This window comes from Bison bison, unplaced genomic scaffold (genome assembly GCF_000754665.1).
Source record: "Bison bison bison isolate TAMUID 2011002044 unplaced genomic scaffold, Bison_UMD1.0 scf7180017864224, whole genome shotgun sequence".
Classification (NCBI taxonomy): Eukaryota; Metazoa; Chordata; class Mammalia; order Artiodactyla; family Bovidae; genus Bison; species Bison bison.
Window position 1 is genome coordinate 4,415,768 of NW_011494796.1, and position 17,368 is coordinate 4,433,135.

At 45.0% G+C, this 17,368-nt stretch overlaps 1 protein-coding gene across 1 annotated transcript in view; it reads left to right on the forward strand.

Annotated features, from left to right (window-relative positions):
- The window catches only part of ADAMTS17 (ADAM metallopeptidase with thrombospondin type 1 motif, 17), a 409,319-nt gene that overhangs the window by 69,303 nt on the left and 322,648 nt on the right, over positions 1 to 17,368 (forward strand). The gene's annotated exons all lie outside the window — the stretch shown is intronic.

The following is a 17,368-nucleotide window of genomic DNA, read 5'->3' on the forward strand; positions in this document are numbered from 1 at the left end:
GGTGACCAGAGTCCGCCTGGTGCTGGGGGTCTTCCCAGTGTGGGAGTCCGCCCAGGGATGGGAGTCCGCCAGGTGTGAGTCCGCCTGGGGACGAGAGGCCGCCCGGCGATGGGAGTCCTCTGGTAGTGGGAGTCCACCTGGTGCTGGGGGGTCCGCCTGGTGACTGGAGTCCGCCCGGGAACGGGAGTCTGCCTGGTGCTGGGAGTCCACCCGGTGCGGGAGTCTACCCGGTGTGGGAGTCCGCCCGGGGATGGGGGATGGGAGGCTGCCCGGCGATGGGAGTCCTCTGGTAGTGGGAGTCCACCCGTGCTCCCCACTAGATGCCTCCCAAGACCCTTTCTATGGGTGAAGGCCCCTCTCAGAGGAGTCAACGCTGAGTAAGTCAGTCCTGCTCTAAGGAACCAACCGTCTAGTACAAAGAATCAATATCTGACTTTAGTGTAAAACAGAGCTGGCCCTGTGCAAGGAAGAGAGGTTGTCTAGTTGAGGGAAGCAAGGAAGGAGTCTGGGTCTTCTCTGGTTTGATGAATGGGCAGAGGAGGGAAACCTTCACATGGTAGGTAGGTGGAGAGGGGCCGCCCACTTCAAACTTTAGACATGGAAGAATGTTTGTGTGCATCCCCACTCCACCATCTATCCACTCTCCTAACAAGCAGTTTTGAAGATCTCCTGGCATAGTGGTAGGTGCCAGTTACAAATCCTTTCTGCAGAAGGCAGTGGTGTCACAGATGGGTGAAGCATCTGTGCTGAGTAGGCATTTCTTCAGGGAGCACTGGGGGCCAGGTGGAGGGCTGGGGAGTGATCACCCAGAAGTGTGGGGGCATCATGGAAGAGCTGACCCTTCAGCCAAGCGAGGGTGCTTGCCCTATTGGGGGAGCAGTGGCAGGTCACATAGCGGGTGCCGCAGGAGCTACATCTTGGGGAGGACAGGTGGACTGGTGTGTCTGCAGCTGTTGGTGAGGCTGGCCTTGGCCAGGCCGAGCAGAGCACAACGGGGAGAGAGAAGCTGCCCACAGAGGCACAGCGGAGTGCTGGGGTCAGGGCCGGGCGGGAAGGCAGACAGACCTGGTGTGGGTTGTTGTTAAGGAGTGAGGTGAGAGGTGTGGGAAGGGAGTGGTTAACAATGCCTGATGCTGCTGCCGGCCCCAAAGGAGTAGCTTTAGGGATTGGTTCCCTGGTGGCTCAGACGGTAAAAGCGTCTGCTTGCAATGTGGAGACCCGGGTTCCATCCCTGGGTGGGGAAGTTCCCCTGGAGAAGAAAATAGCAACCCACTCCAGTACTCTTGCCTGGAAAAACCCATGGACGGAGGAGCCTGGTAGGCTCCAGTCCATGGGGTTTGCAGAGTCAGACAGGACTGAGCGACTTCACTTTCACTTTCGGCATTGCTGGGGAGGGAAGCTGGGTAGGGGCAAACTGGGATGAGATCAGGAAGTGAAGAAGTAGAAACAGCATTGCAGAAGATCTTGGCTGAGGGAGAGAAGAGAAAAGAGCCTCACTGGGTGGAACCGAGGTCAAGGAGGACTTTGGAGAGGGAAGCGGGTGAGGGGGTACCAGAGTGGGGTTTAGGCCCAGACACACCTGCAGCGGCAGCCCTGCTCTGAGCTCAGAGCTGGCAGCATCAGAACCACTTTGAGCTGGCCCCCCTGCGTGAGCAGCTTCGAGGCAGGGGCTTAACCACCCCCAGGACTTTAGCTGCCCCAGGGGCCTTCTGCCTGGTGACAAAAGCACATACAGCTCATGGAAAGTGGAAGGGGCCAGGCCCTGGCTGTGCCACAGTGACTGAGAGATGCTGGAGGCGGCCCGAGAACAGAGAGGCTGGAGACATGGCATGGGTCACACAGGCAGTCCCTGGCAGGGCTGTGGCCGTCAGGCCAGGCCTGTCTGTAACTCCACAGCAAAACAGATGATCGTAAGCCTCACCCTGGGCTGATGGGGATGGCGAGCCCCACGGTGTTCCTGTCCACTGTGTAGTCAAAACTCCAGTACCTCGACCTATGTCAGGTTGACTTGCCAGTGCTTGCTTTGGGGACACGTATCAATTTGCAGGAAACTCCATCTGTCTGTCCCCCACCCCACCCCCACCCCAGACAGGCCATGCCCTAAGGCCGAGGCTGCTTTGGTGGTGCATGGAGTCTTGAAGGTGAGTTACCCTCTGGACCCACAGACCTCCCTGTAGGACGGGCTCGTCTGCAAGGCCCAGTGATGTGGACCCACTGGGGGACTGATCCAGGGCTGATCCGTGGACACGGGCACACCATGAGGTTCCAGGTCACCCTCCCCTTTAAAGTCATCAGCTCTAGGAATTCCATTAACTTTTTTTCTTTCCTTTCTCCCCCAACCCTTTCCTTCCTTTCCCTTTTTTACTTCCTTCCTTTCCTTTTCCAGATTTTTAAAACTTATGGTAATAAATACGTGCCAGAAAAGTTTCTGTCTGACCCTTTAAGCCTGCAGTTCCATAACATTAGGTACATTCACATTGCTGTACCGCCACTGTCACCATCCGTCCCTGGAATTCCTTTCGTCTTGCAGAACTGAAACTGTCCTCATTTGACACTGGCAGCCCATGCTCCCCTCCCCCAGCCCTGACAGCCACCCTTCCATTTTGAATTTGACACTCACTCCAGTACTCTTGCATGGAAAATCCCATGGACGGAGGAGCCTGGTAGGCTGCAGATCATGGGGTCGCTAAGAGTCAGACACAACTGAGCAACTTCACTTTCACTTTTCACTTTCATGCATTGGAGAAGGAAATGGCAACCCATTCCAGTGTTCTTGCCTGGAGAATCCCAGGGACGGCAGAGCCTGATGGGCGGCCGTCTGTGGGGTCGCACAGAGTTGGACATGACTGAAGTGACTTAGCAGCAGCAGCAAGGACCTCATATATACGTGGAGTCGGACAGTATTTGTTCTTTTGTGACTGGTTGATTTTCACTCAGCACGATGTCCTCCAGTTTGGTCCATGTCCTTGGAGGTGTCAGAATCTCCTTCCTGTTTGGCTACATAATGTTCCATCATATGGATACACTGCATTTTGTCTGTTCATCCACTGATAAATGTTCGGTTGCTTCCTCCTTTAGGCTCTTTTGAATAATGCTGCTGCGAACGTAGGTGTACAGTCTGAGTCCCTGCTTTTACTTCTTTTGGGTATGTACCCAGAAGGGGAACTGCTCCTGTTTCAGCTTTTAATGGTGTTTGGCCCTGATTTCTGAGAAATATCCCTGAGCTCTGCGTTTGCACGAGCCCTGGCCTCCCTGGCGGCTGGTTAATGACGGGCTGCAGTGCTCCAGTGCCCAGAGCAGAGCCCAGAGGCGGCCTGCAGGGGCTGGCTCAGCACCAAGCTCTCTCACCTGTAGGTCATTTCATCTCATTTATTTATTTTTTGTTCAGGGCACAAGTCCAGGGAATAAACATTCATTACAACAGCTAAAGTAGTAATAAGGCAAAGCTCCTAGTTTGATACTTGCTTTCATAGTTTTATCATGTGGACAAGAGCCGCTGTTTTATTTATCACAGGTCAGAGAGGGGTTGTATGTGGAAGTGTTGGTCTCCCCACGAGCTGTAAGGACTGAACGACAGGGGCTGAGGGGTGGCAATGCTTGCCTTCAACTTGACACTTTTCACAGCTCTTCAGCTGCTGATACTAAGATGTTGGCGGCTCCAGATCCTGCTGCCTGAGGGCACATCTGGGCCAACCACATTCATTTGAGATTTAAATGTTTCTTAACGAGGGCTTAACAGAGGGCTGCCTAATAAGGGCAGTGCCACTTTGGTGAAGGGCACATGACATTTGTACACTGACACTTAGCCCTTGGGTCGTCTGCTCCTTGGAGTTTCTTGGCTGGTCTGACGAGGCCAGAAAACAAATGGAAGCAGAGCTCACACCGACTCTCCCCACTGGCAACCTCTGTCTGTTGCTCTGAGTCGCTGTTCAGAATATTTAAGAACCAGTTGCATTCAGACAGTGTACCTTGCTTTAAACAAGGCCACCCTCCACGGCCTCCAGCGTCCTTCAATTTCTCAAACCCTAGTGTTAAAAATACAAAGAATTCTGTCTGTCCTGCCCATAGCTGTTTCAGAAAAGGGATCTCTGTTAGTCAGTAAGATCATCTCTAAGCCGGGATTCCAGGGAAGGGTGGTGGCTGTACTGAGGAGCCCTGTCGTTAGACTAGGCCCCTGGGTGCAGCCGGCAGGAAGGGGAGGCCAGCCACAGTCTCTCTCCTGGTGGACCGTGTGGGCGTGTAGGGTTGAAACAGCTCTGTCTCCTTCGCTCCTCTGGATTTGGAAGGAAATCTGCCGGAGACGTTGCCACCTTTGTTCCATCGCTTTCTCTCCAGCACCATTTGGTGCTGATGTCCAATGCCCACCCCACCTCCCCGCCCTCCCACTTGGGTCTCTGTGGGCAGGGGACTGACCCAACTCCTACGTGCCACTCTGACCACAGGGACTAAACCCGGACAAGTCCCTGTCCCCAGGTCAGGCCAGGGGGCTTGTGGGGCCGGGGTGTGGGACAGCCCACCCACAGTTGGCAGAGTGTAGGGGTTTGGTGTCGAGTGCTCAGTTTTCGTAGCATCACAGAGTTGTGAATTAGGTCCACGTCAATCAGTAGCTGATGGCCCATATTTCAGAGGAAGGAAGGATGTATGTGGTGCCTTGACTAGTCCAGATGGACACTTCATGATTTCATGTCACTTCCTCCTCATCCTTGGTGGATTTCCTCATTCTCATTTTACGAGACAAAAATAGAGGCTTGTGGGGAGTTCGGGGTGCAGAGCCAGTGAGTGCCTCGCAGGGTGAGGTCTCAAACCTGGGCTGAGGGTTCCCTGTACCACCTGGTCATAAGGGAGACCGCGTATCTCAGATCTGCCCTTTCTTTCCATTTCCGCTCTGGACTGACCACCGTTGTTTTTTGTCTTGACAACTGCAGGAGTATCTTCCCAGGCTCCTCACTTCCATTGTCTTCCCTCTTGGGTCCTTGCTACAGAACGGCCAGAAGCGTCTTCTGACAGAATTAGGATGTTGTGGCTAGGAGCTCTGAGGCTCTGTGGCTCCCCTCGTGGTGGACGTGGAAATCTCCCCTGCCTCTGCCCTCCCAGGCCGTGTGGCCGGGGCCCGCCCGCTTCTCCCAGCTTCACGCCCTTCTCCATGCCAGCATGGACTCCTGCCATGTGTGCCACCATTTCTCAGGGACCCCAGTGGGCTCCTTTCTGTCTTGTAGTATCTCTTTGTCAGGAATAGTCTTTGCCCCACTTCATACAGAGTTGGCTCCTCTGTCTTTTATGTCCCCGGAGAGGCCCTCCTTGCTGACTCCTCTGAAAAGGCCACCTGTTTTCTTTATCATAGCAGTCTGCTTTTTCCTTGGTGGTTCTTGTCTTGATTTATAATTCCATTTCTTTCTTTTTTTTTTTTTTTTGCTTTTTAAAAACCATCTTGCCGCAGAGTTTCTGTGTACTATTGAATTCAGGCTGGTATAAAATCAGAATGCTATGACTGTAGGATGTTAAATATAATGCTCATAGTAATCACAAAGAAAATAGCTATAAAATATACCCAAGAGGAAATGAGAAGGGAATTTTAAAATTTCACCATAAAAAAATGAAACATGAAAAAAAATCACTAATGCAGGAAATGAGGGCCCAAAAAAGCTATAAAACATAGAAAACAAATAGCAAAATGCAGAAGTAAGTCCCTCTTTGTCAGTAATTATCTTAAATTATAGGTTAAACTCTCCAGTCAAAAGACAGATTGAGTTTGGGGAAGAATGGATACATGTGTATGTATGGCTGAGTCCCTTCCTGTTCACCTAAAACTATTGCAACGTTGCTTGTTAATCAGCTATACTCCAGTACAAAATAAAAAATTGTTTTTTTTTAAAGACAGATTAGTAGAATGGATCTAAGAAATGCTCCAATGTGTATAAGAGGCTGATTTTACATTAAGACACAAATAAATCAAAAGCAAAAGAATAAAAAGATAGTCCTTGCAGATAGTAACTGTAGAGATCAGGAGTGGTTACATTAATATGACACAATATAGACTTTAGTCAGAAAAAGTTACAAGAGACAAAAATATCTTGTATATAATAATAGATTCAATACAGCGAGACAATGGAACAGTTATAAGGTTTTATGCACCTAATAACAGATCATTATAATATATGAAACAAAAACTTTATAGAATTGTAGTGACAAGTCTGCAGTTTTCTGTAATAATAGACACTTCAGCTCCCCCCTTACACACACACACACACACACACACACACGCACACACACACACACACACACTATTAGTAGTGAATGGGAAAACTAGACAGAAGATAAGTGAGGAAATAGAGGACTTGAACAACACAGTAAGGCAACTAGATCTAATAAGATGTACAGAACACTACCCAACAATAGCAGGATATTCCTTTTTTTCAAATGCACATGGGAGATACTCCAGGATATACTGTATATATTCACAGATTGTCTCTCCACAGATTTAAAAATTATCATACAAAGTATCTTCTCTAACCACAGTGGGATTAAGTTAGAAATCAGTAACAGAAGGAAAATTGGAGAATTCACAAATATGTGGAAATTAAACAACACACTCTTGTACAACCAGTGGGTCAAGGGAGAAATCACAGGGGAAATGAGAAAATGCATGAGGCTGAGTTAAAATGAAAATGCAATATACCAAAACTTATGGAAGACAGGGGAAGCAGTACTCAGAAGGAAATGTATAGCTGTAAAATGCTTACTTTTATTAAAAAAAAAAAAGGATCTCAAGTTAATAACCTAACTTTACACCTTAAGAGAGCTAGAAGAGCAAACTAAACTCAAGTCTAGCAAAAGGAAGGGAAGATTAGAGCCGAAATAAATAAATAATAGAAAAACAATAGATAAAATCAGTAAAGCCAAGAACTGATTCTTCAGAAAAACTGAGAAAATTGATAAAACTTTAGCTAGATTGATTAAATCTTTAGCAGAGTTCCAGAGAATAGCAAGGAGAGATAAGAAGTCCTTCTTAAATGAGAAATGCAAGGAAATAAAGGGAAAAAACAGAGTGGGAAAGACTAGATATCTCTTCAAGAAAATTGGAGATATCAAGGGAACATTTCATATAAGGATGGGCTCGATAAAGGACAGAAATGGTATGGACCTAACAGAAGCAGAAGAGATTAAGAAGAAGTGGCAAGAATACACAAAAGAGCTGCATAAAAAAGGTCTTAATGAACTGGATAACCACAATGGTCACTCCCCTAGAGCCAGACATCCTAGAGTGTGAAGTCAAATGAAAAAAGAAAAAAAAGAAAAAAAAAACTTCCCTTAGGAAGCTTTACTATGAACAAAGCTAGTGGAGGTGATGGTATTCCAGCTGAGTTATTTAAAATCCTGAAAGAGTATGCTGTTAAAGTGCTGCACTCAGTACCTTAGGATTTAAAATCCCAAAAGAGAATGTTGTTAAAGTGTTGCACTCAACACTAAGAAGTCTGATGCCAAAGAGTTGGTGCTTTGTACTCAATATGTCAGCACATTTGGAAAACTCAGCAGTGGCCACAGGACTGGAAAAGGTCAGTTTTCATGCCAGTCCCAGAGAATGTTCAGACTATTGTACAGCTGCACTCATTTCACACACTAGCAAGGTCATGCACAAAATCCTTAGAGCTAGGCTTCAGTAATACATCAGTTGGGAACTTCCAGATGTAGAAGCTGCATTTAAAAGAGTTAGAGGAACCAGAAACCAATTGCCAACATTCATTCGATCATAGAGAAAGCAAGGTAATTCCAGAAAAACATCTACTTCTGCTTCATTGACTACACTAAAGCCTTTGACTGTGTGGATCACAACAAACTGTGGAAAATGCTTAAAGAGATGGGAATACCAGACCATCTTGCTTGTCTCCTGAGAAACCTCTATTCAAGTCAAGAAGTAACAGTTAGAACCAGACATAGAACAACTGACTGGTTCTAAACTGACAAAGGAGTATGGCAAGACTATATATTGACATACTGTTTACTTAATTTCTATGCAGAGTACATCTGGAGAAGGCAATGGCACCCCACTCCAGTACACTTGCCTGGAAAATCCCATGGATGGAGGAGCCTGGTAGGCTGCAGTCCATGGGGTCGCTAGAGTCGGATACGACTGAGCAACTTCACTTTGACTTTTCACTTTCATGCATTGGAGAAGGAAATGGCAACCCACTCCAGTGTTCTTGCCTGGAGAATCCCAGGGATGGGGGAGCCTGGTGGGCTGCCGTCTCTGGGGTCGCACAGAGTCAGACACAACTGAAGTGACTTAGCAGCAGCAGCAGAGTACCTCATGCAAAATGCAGGGCTGGATGAATCATAAGCTGGAATCAAGATTGCCAAGAGAAATATCAACAACCTCAGACATGCAGATGATACCCCTCTAATGGCAGAAAGTGAAGAGGAATTCAAGAGCTTCTTGATGAGGTTGAAATAGGAGAGTGAAAAAGTGAATTCAGTAACTATGATCATGGCATCTGGTCCCATCACTTCATGGCAAATAGAAGGGGGGAAGTGGAAGCAGTGACAGATTTTATTTTCCTGGGCTCCAAAATCACTGCACATGGTGACTGCAGCCATGAAATCAAAAGACGCTTGCTCCTTGGAAGGAAAGTGATGACAAACCTAAGCAGCATATTAAAAAGCAGAGAGTTCACTTTGCCAACAAAGATTATTGTTGTTCAGTCATCAAATTGTGTCCAGCCCTTTGCCAGCCCCATGGACAGCAGCACACCAGGCTTCCCTGTTCTTCACTGTAGTCAAAGCGGACAAAAGTCTACACACTACTGGTTTTTCCAGTAGTCATATAGAGATATGAGAGCTGGACCATAAAGAAGTCTGAGTGCCCAAGAGTTGAACTGTGGTGCTGTAGAAGACTTTTGAAAGTCCCTTGGACTGCAAGGAGGTCAAACCTAAAGGAAATAAATCAGTATTCATTAGGAGGACTGAAGCTTCATGCTGAAGCTGAAATTCCAATATTTTGGCCACCTTATGCAAAGAACCAACTCATTCAAAAAGACGCTGATACTGGGAATGAGATGGTTATATAGCATCACTGACTCAATGGAAATGAATTTTAGCAAACTCCACAAGGTAGTGAAAGACAGAAGAGCCTGGTGGGCTGCAGTCCATGCGGCCACAAAGAGTTGGACGTGACTTAACAACTCAACAACAGCAAACTGATTAGTGAAAAATCTTGAATTACTAAAATCAGAAATGAATGCAGGGACATGACTGTCAATTCTGTAGAACCAAAATGAGTTATAAGAGAATACAGTGAGCCACTGTACACTATCTAATTAGCTAAACCTAGATGAACTAGGCAAATACCTAGAAACACAAAGCTCACCAAGACTTAATCACAAAGACATAGAAAATCTGAGTCGATCTGTAGCTAAAAAGGAGATCAAATCAGTAATCAATAATCTCCGGACAAAGGAAAGCCATGAACCTGACAGCTTAACTGGTAAATTATACCATACATTTAAAGGAGAAAGTGAAGTCGCTCAGTCGTGTCTGACCCTCAGCGACCCCATGGACTGCAGCCCTCCAATCTCCTCCGTCCATGGGATTTTCCAGGCAAGAGTACTGGAGTGGGTTGCCATTGCCTTATCCGATTTAAAGGAGAACTAATTAATTAATCCTCCTCAAACTCTTCTAATAAACTGAAAAGGCGAAAATGCTTTCTCTTTTCTATGAGGATAGCATTGCCCTTTGATGAAAGCCAGATAAAGACAGTCTAAGAGTACTATAGTTCCTTATGAATAAGGAAAAAATTTCCCCTTTGAATATTATTGCAAACATTCTCAACAAGATACTAGCAAACCAAAATCATATCATGCACCATGACAAAGTGGGATTTATTTCTGGAATTCAAGGATGGTTCAACATACAAAATTGAGGAATGTAATATGCCACATTAACAGAAGGAAGGAAAAAAACAATCATCTCAGTTGATGAAAAAACAACTATTTGCTAAAATTCATCTATCTCTCGTGATAAAAAAAAAATTCAGCAAATAGGAATAAAAGGAAGGTACCTCAACATCATAAAACCCATATATGAAAAACCCTTAGTGAATGTCATACTCAAGGGTGATAGATTGAAAGCTTCTTCTCTAAGATGAAGAACAAGGCAAGGATGATTTCTTTCACTACTTCTGTCCTACGTAATACTGGAAGTCATAGCCAGAGCAGTTAATCAAGTAAAAGAAATAAAAGGCATCCAATTAGGAAAGGAAGAAGTAAAATTATCTGTTTACAGATAGCATGAGCCCTATAGAAAATCATGAAGTACTAAGGCACAAAAATTAGCACTAATAAAATAATCCTGCTGGATTATTAGCAGGATGCAAAACCAATACACACAAAGCAGTGATATTTTTGTACCCAAAATTGAACAATCTGAAAAAGAAATTAAGAAAACAATTCCATTTGCAAAAATGTGAAAAAGAATAAAATACTTACACATTAATCAGAGGTGAAAAACTTGTACACTAAAACCTAGAAAACATTGACGTAAGAAATAAAACATAAATAAATGGAAAGACATTGATGTTGGTGGATTGGAAGTTTTATCAGTAAGATGTCAATATTGCCCAAAGAAATGTACAGACTCAATGCAGTCACTAGCAAAATCCTAACAACATTTTTCCTTGTAGAAATTGAGAAATTAATATCTCAAGAGACCCTGAACAGCCAAAACAATCTTGGCAAGAAAAACAAACTTGAAAGCCTTATATTTCCTGATTTCAAAGTACTACAAATGTAAAGGAAATCAATCCTGAGTATTTATTGGAAAGACTGACAATGATAATACTTGGTCAATAATTGACAATAATTTGGTCACCTGATGCGAAGAGCTGGCTCATTGTAAAAGACCCTGATGCTGGGAAAGATTGAGGGCAAGAGGAAAGGGGGCAACAGGAAATGAGATGCTTGGATGACATCACTGACTCAATGGATACGAGTTTGAGCAAGCTCCGTGGGATAGTGAAGGACAGGGAAGCCTGGCGTGGTACAGTCCGTGGGGTTGCAAAGAGTGGGACACGACTTAGTGAATGGGCAACAATAGTACTCAAAAAACTGTGATACTGGCATAAAGACAAACATACCGATGGATGGAATAGAATACAGAGCCCAGAAATATACTCTGACGTATGTAGTCAAATGCTTTTCAACAAGACTACAAAGACCATTCAGTAGGAACACAACAGCCTTTTGAACAGATGGTAATAGCAAGGCTGGATATGTTCATGCAAAAGAATGAAGTTGGACCCTTACCTAACATGATATACAAAAATTAATTCAAATTGGGTTAAAGACATGAATGTAAGAGCTTAAAAACTATAAAAATCCTAAAAGGGAAAACTTCATGACATTCATTTGATAATAATTTCTTGCATATTATACCAAAGGCACAGTCAACAAAAGAAAGCAGGTAAATTGGTCTTCACCAAATTTTAAAACTTTTGTACACCAAAGGACACAGTCAACAAAGTAAAAAGGCAGAGCACAAAATGGGAGAAAATATGTACAAGTTACATATCTGATGATACCCAGAATATACAGAGATTTCAACAACAATGAAAACCAAACAACCTCATTTTAAAATGGACTTAGATAGACATTTCTCCAAGACGATATACAAATCTTATAATTTGTGTATCATATGAAAAGATATTCAGTGTCACTGATCGTTAGGGAAATGCAAATCTAAACCCCAGTGAGATATTACATCACTCCCACTGAAATGCTATTACTAAAACAGTGTAAAATAATAGGTGTTGACAAGGATGTGGAGAAATGGCAGCCTTGTGTACTTTTCTTGGGACCATAAAATGCGGTAACTCCTTTGGAAAACAGTGTGATAGTTCTTAAGAAAATAGAATTTATAATATGATCCACTTCTGAGTATAAACCAAAAAGAAATGAAAGCAAGGTCATGAACTTGTACGCCCACACTCATAGCAGCATTATTCAGAATAGTCAAAAGGAGGAAGTAACTCAGTGTCCACTGAAGGATGAATAGGTGGACAAAATGTGGTTGCTGTGGTGGTGGTTGTTCAGCTGCTAAGTTACGTCTAACTCTTTGCAACGCCAGGGACTGCAGCACACCAGGCTTTGCTGTACGTCACTATCTCCCAGAGTTTTCTTAAATTCACGTCCATTGAGTCAGTGATGCTATCTAACTATCTCATCCTCTGCTACCCGCTTCTCTTTTTGTCTTGTCTTTCCCAGCCTCAGGGTCTTTTTCCCAGACTCAGCCGAATGAGTCAGCTCTTTGCATCAAGTGGTCAGAGAATTAGACTTTCAGCATCAGTCCTTCCAATGAATATTAGGGTTGATTTCCTTTAGAATAGACTGGTTTGATCTTCTTGCTGCCCAAGGGACTCTCAAGAGTCTTCTCCAGTATCTTCAATATATCTTCTTCAGTATATCTCCAGTATATCTTCTCCAGTATACTTCTCCAGTATAGTTCAAAAGTATTAATTCTCCAGTGCTCAGTCTTCTTTATGTCCAGCCTCACATCCATACACGACTCCTGGAAAAACCATAGCTTTGACTATTCGGAATTTTGTCGGCAAAGTGACGCCTTTGCTTTTTAATATGCTATCTAGGTTTGTCATTGCTTTCTTTCCAAGGAGCGTGCATCTTTTAATATCATGGCTGCAGTCACCATCCCCAATGATTTTGGAGCCCCTCCCCAATATAAAATCTGCCACTGTTTCCACTGTTTCCCCATCTATTTGCCATGAAGTGATGGGACTAAATGCCATGATCTTCGTTTTTTGAATGTTGAGTTTTAAGCCACCTTTTTCACTCTTCTCTTTCACCCTCATCAAGAGGCTCTTTAGTTCCTCTTCACTTTCTTCCATTAGAGTGATATCATCTGCATATCTGAAATTGTTGATATTTCTCCCAGCACTCTTGATTCTAGTACTTGTGATTCATCCAGCCCAGCATTTTGCATGATGTACTCTGCCTAGAAGTTAAATAGGGGGACAGTATACAGCCTTGTCATATTCCTTTCCCAATTTTGAACCAGTTATTTGTTCCAAGTAAGGCTCTAACTGTTGCTTCTTGACCCACATTCAGATTTCTTAGGAGGTAGGTAAGATGGTCTGGTAGTCCCATCTCGTTAGGGATTCACAAAATATGGTATATACACTCAATTATCATTCAGCCTAAAAAAGGAATGAAATTCTGATCATGCTACAACATGGATGAACCTTCAGAACATTTTGTTAAATGAAATAATCCAGTCACAAAAGGATACTGTCCAAACACTGTATGATTACACTCAAGGGAGGTCCCTGGAGTAGTCAAATTCACAGAGACAGAAAGCAGAATGGTGCTTACCAGGGGCTACAGTGGGGCAGGGAGTGGGGAGTTCGTGTTTAATAGCTGCAGAGTTTCAACTAGAGAAGATGAAAGTGTTCTGTAGATGGAAAATAGTGACTGTTCCACAACAGTGTGAGTGTACTGAATGCTGCTAAACCATACACTTAAAAATGTAAATTTCGTGTACTGCATATGTAACAGGATTTTTTAAGAACCCACCCTGCTAACTGTCTCTGCGCCATCTATAAGCTCAAAGATAGGGCTGTACGTGCCTTCATTGTTGTTTCCCCAGCGCCTTGGACATGTGTAGAGAATCAAGAAATTTTTGTGGCACTGTGAACTCATAAATGAGTGATTAATACCATTTTCTAACATCCTGTGCAAAGGATTTAGCACTGGAGTTGTGTCAACACTGGCTTTCCCTTTCTAATTCCTCGATTAATTTACTTCTGAAAAGCCTTTTGTATTCTAAGCATATCACACAGATGTGGTGTCCTAAACTCTGGCAGGAAGTGTTTTTACATAAATACAATTACATATTTACACCTCCCACCCTGTTCTATGGGTGGTCCCTCTCTGCCCCATCTCTCTTCCCAGCTCACACCTTGTCCTTCACGGAGGAGGTATCAAGATGGAGCTGATAAAACAAGTTCAGTGGGCAAGAACTGTTGTGAGAGCGTGCTTGGCTGCCGCGAATGAATTCACTTCTGAGTCCTGTTGAGTCAGTCTGTAGAGAACCAGAGGAAAGGATGAGAACAGAACCACTTTGGTTGTTTTTGAGGACTTGTGAAGCATGGAAGAGGTAATAAAAGAACCCTGGCATCAGGCAGAGTGGTCCTGTTTTAAAACAGGGAAGAAAGGAGCTCTGTAACCCAGAGAAGAGTGAGCTTGGCTCAGTCAAGGGTTTTGACTGTAAGCAGAAGAAACTGCTTCCTCCTTGGAAGGAAAGCTACAACCAACCTAGACTAAGCTTATTAAAAAGCAGAGATGTTACTTTGCCAACAAAGGTCTGTCTAGTCAAGGCTATGGTTTTTCCAGTAGTCATGTATGGATGTGAGAGTTGGACTATAAAGAAAGCTGAGCACCAAAAAATTGACACTTTTGAACTGTGGTGTTGGAGAAGACTCTTGAGAGTTCCTTGGACTGCAAGGAGATCCAACCAGTCCATACTAAAGGAGATCAGCCCTGATCATTGGAAGGACTGATGTTGAAGCTGAAACTCCAATATTTTGGTCACCTGATGCAAAGAACTGACTTGTTGGAAAAGACCCTGATGCTGGGAAGGATTGAAGGTGGAAAGAGAAGGGGATGACAGAGGATGAGATGGTTGGATGGCATCACCAACTCAATGGACATGGGTTTGGGTGAACTCCAGGAGCTGGTGATGGACAGGGAGGCCTGGTGTGCTGCGGTTCTTGGGGTCGCAAAGAGTCGGACACGACTGAGCGACTGAACTGAACTGAGAAGAAACTGCACCTGGGCTAACTGAAGCAGGAGTGGAATTGTGTTTAGGAGGTGTGTACCGAGGAGCCCAGAATCAAAAGGGAGGCTGGGTCACCAGCGTCAGAATTGGGGGAAGGTAAAGGGCAGGAGGCCGCAGGGAGGGAGGCCAGGCAGCAGGAGAGAGCAGGGCTGAGCTCTGCAGGAGTGTGGCCATGGTCCTGGAGCCACTGTGTGTCCTGGGACCGTCTCTCCACTGCCGGCACCCCGCCAAGGCTTCTGTGGCAGGCACAGTGAGTTCTCACCTGTTTTGGTTTCTGCAGTAGAAAGAGGGTTCCTTCCTTTGTCCAGAGCTCACCCAGTGAGGGAGGTTTCCCCAATGAAAACAGCATCCTTAGCCAAAAGAGAAAAATTTAAAACATCTCAGCAGAGTGTCCAGACTCTACACAGGCCAGAGCATGAAAGAGGTTCACTCACAAGATACACAATGGCACCCCACTCCAGTACTCCTGCCTGGAAAATCCCATGGATGGAGGAGCCTGGTGGGCTGCCGTCTATGGGGTCGCACAGAGTGGGACACGACTGAAGCGACTTAGCAGCAGCAGCACAAGGTACATGATTCTGTGGTTCCACTTCAGGGTATATACACAAAATGAAAGCAGGGTCTCCAAGAGATATTTATTTATTCATGGCAGCATTATTCACAAATAATTCACAAACGGAGGAAACAACCTAAATATCCATTGAAGGATAGGCAAAAATGTGTGTGTATGTATATATATATATATAAGCACACATATATAATTGAATATGATTCAAATTTAAGAAGGGAAGAAACTCTGCCACATGCTATGATGTAGGTGAACCTTGAGCACATTATGGTAAGGAAATAAGCCAATCATAAAAAGACAGATTCTATATGACTCCACTCATAAGAGGTGCCTGGTGTAGTCTTATTTATAGACACGGAAAGTAGTGGTGGGTTGCCGGGACTAAGGGGAGAGGGGAGTGAGTCGTTGTTGAATGGATGCAGAGGTTCAGTCTGGGAAGACAGAAAGGCTGCGAAGATGGATGTAGTGACGGGAGCACAATGACAACATTGCATTTAATGCCACTGAACTGTGTACTTAACAGTGGTTAAGACGGTGAATGTTATGTTATATGTATTATGTGTGTGCCCAGTTGCTCAGTCGTGTCTGACTTTTTTTGTGACCCCGTGGACTGTAGCCTGCCAGGCTCCTCTGTTTATGGCATTTTCCAGGTAAGAATACTAGAGCAGGTTGTCCTTTCCTCCTCCAGGGAATCTTCCTGACCCAGGGATTGAACCCACTTGCGTCTCCTGCATTGGCAGGTGGATTCTTTACCACCTGCACCCCCTGGGAAACTCTGTATGTATTTTATCACTATAAAAAATAAAATGAAATACACTTAGTAATTCCATTCAGTTATATTTTTACTGGGTATCTAATGTGCACTGGGGACTTTTCTAGGGATCAAGCAGGGACCACGACACTTCCCATCCTCATAGACCTCATGTGGTGGTGCCAACCAAGAGCACCCAGCAGACAGTTCCATGAGATTTGTGTGCAAATTTTAAAAAATGCTACACAAAGATCCAGGTGGTAACAAGTGACCAGGGCAGTTAAGGACACCTCTGTGATGATTGACCCTCTATTTAGAAGGGAAGGCATTGTCCTGACATAAGGAGCTGGCCAGTAGGGTCATCCTGGCATCTGGGAGGCAAAGGGAGAGGTGCTTCCGTGGGTGACGGGAGGGCGGGGCGTGGTGCCCCGGCGCTCAGCTTCGCTGTGAGTGAGCTGAAAGGCTGCTGCACGGGTCAGTTGTGTCTTAAAAGATCCCTCCCTCCTGGCTGAGAGGGAGATAGGGTCCCGCTGGGTTGTGTGTTCCAGCAGTCCTCTTCACATTGCAAGTATGCTTACCTGTGTGGTTATGTGTGAGAGACACTTCGCCCAGACCTGGATCTCTGAGCTGTCAGAAAGCTGCAGCCTGTGCTCTGAGTGATTTGAAAATCTGGCTGATTTTCCAAATGTGCGGTAGTGCCTTTTTTATATGCATGACTTGATTTTCCTTTGCTTGGGGGTGGTGGTGACACTGGAGCAGGAATATTTTAAAGAACAAATTGCAGACGGAAACAGGTGGTGCTGACACTCGAAGCCATGGGTCTGGGCAGCCAAGCTGGAAAATGGGGCCACTTGACAGAGCTTTGGTTGTTTTTAGCTTCCTTAACAACCACAGAGTGGAACGAAAACCTGAGACATTCCAGGCGAGTTCTGTTTGGAGGAAAAATGACATCAATTTGACTCAATTACCATGTGAAACATACAACAAGCCTCTCTCTGGTGAGCAGAGACCAGTGGCGTGTTCAAAGGCTCACTGGTTCCCACAGCCTAGGGATCCTGGGGGGCTTGGTGGATGTAGACGGCTTGTCTCCCCCCTGGCTGTCTGATTCATTGGGTCTGGGGTGGGCTCCAGAATGCATTTCCAAATTGTGCCCAGGGTGTGTTGCTGCTGCTTCAGGGACCCTGGTCAGAGGGACTGCTAGAGAATATAGC